We start from the raw sequence: 1,383 nt of genomic DNA on the forward strand, positions 1-1,383 counted from the left end.
CTGATGGGCCCTGGTTACCAGTCAGTCACACAATAGTTTCCCTGAGTCTGGACACCAGGGGGCACTCGGGTCCCATTTTTGAGGAGGGGGGGATTAGAGCTGGGACCTGCCCCCTGGTCCTGCCTGTGCCTTAGGCTCAGAGCTCACAGCTGGGACTCCCACCCCTGTCCCCACACAGCCCCACCCCTACCGACCCCACTGACATCTTCAGGCAGAAGGATCTTACCCAGGGCCAGGGAGGGGTCAGAGATCTGGGGTCTCATTTGCATGGATGGGCCCTCCCTCTCTCAGAGGATGAAGAGGGGAAGGGAGAGATGAGGGGAGGCTCTGCTCAGCTGTGGGGCACAGAAGTCAGGACCAGGGATAACCTGCACCATGGCCTGGTCCCTCCTCCTTCTCACCCTCCTTGCTCACTGCACAGGTGACTGGAGGCAGGGACAGGGGAAGAGGCCCTGGGAGAACAGGTGTGTTCTGCTTCCTCTTCTTGTCTGCAGACCCCAGATCACCCTGTCCCTGTCTCTCCCACTTGCAGGGTCCTGGGCCCAGTCTGTGCTGACTCAGAAGCCTTCTGTGGGTGGATCCCTGGGCCGGACAGTCACCATCTCCTGCACTGGAAGCGGCTCCACATCGGGAGTGCGTATTGTGTGAGCTGGTACCAACAGCTCCCAGGAACCCCCCCAGAACCGTCATCCATTGTGATAGAGATCCACCCTCAGGTGTCCCTGATCGCTCCTCTGGCTCCAGGTCTGGCAACTCAGGCTCCCTGACCATCGCTGGGCTCCAGGCTGAGGACGAGGCTGGTTACTACTGCCCATCCCATGACAGCAGACTGCATGCTCACACAGTGCCCTGGGCTATCCCCACAGCAATGTGGCCCCCTGTGCAGCACTATCTACCTGGCCAAGTCAGCTGCTTCCTTTGTTTGTTTGGTATAACCTGGGGCCTGAGATCCGTCTGAGGAAATTTGTCCGCAGATTCTTTGCACATTCTTTTAAATTTGTCCCTGGACCCCATCCTGGTTAGCCACAGATATTGTCATTTTCTCAAATTGAGCAAAAATTTCTGGGTACCAGGGGCAGGACACGCAGTGGACAGAGTCCATTATGAGTTGGGAAAGAACCAGCAAAACAGTATAGTTATGTCTGAGTCCTGACACGTCGGGAGTTTCCAATATGTGTTCTGGTACCATCTATGGGGAGACAAATCTTCAACTATTATGACGGTGAGAACTTCTGGGGACCCTTTCTTTGTTTCCAGTCCTGACAGCTCTGGCTCCCTGACCATCCCTGGGCTGTAGTCTGGGGACATTCTGCTCCCCACTGCCTATCCTATGACAGGATCTCAGGGCTCACACAGAGCTCCAGGCCTGTGGAAATGCGGACC

The 1,383-nt window shown here is 56.4% G+C and overlaps 1 pseudogene; it reads left to right on the plus strand.

The window, feature by feature from the left end:
- The first annotated feature begins 375 nt into the window (after positions 1-375).
- LOC130542584 (immunoglobulin lambda variable 1-40-like) lies at positions 376-958 on the plus strand (annotated as a pseudogene).
- The last annotated feature ends 425 nt before the right edge of the window (positions 959-1,383 follow it).

Source organism: Ursus arctos, unplaced genomic scaffold (assembly GCF_023065955.2).
Source record: "Ursus arctos isolate Adak ecotype North America unplaced genomic scaffold, UrsArc2.0 scaffold_39, whole genome shotgun sequence".
NCBI lineage: Eukaryota > Metazoa > Chordata > Mammalia > Carnivora > Ursidae > Ursus > Ursus arctos.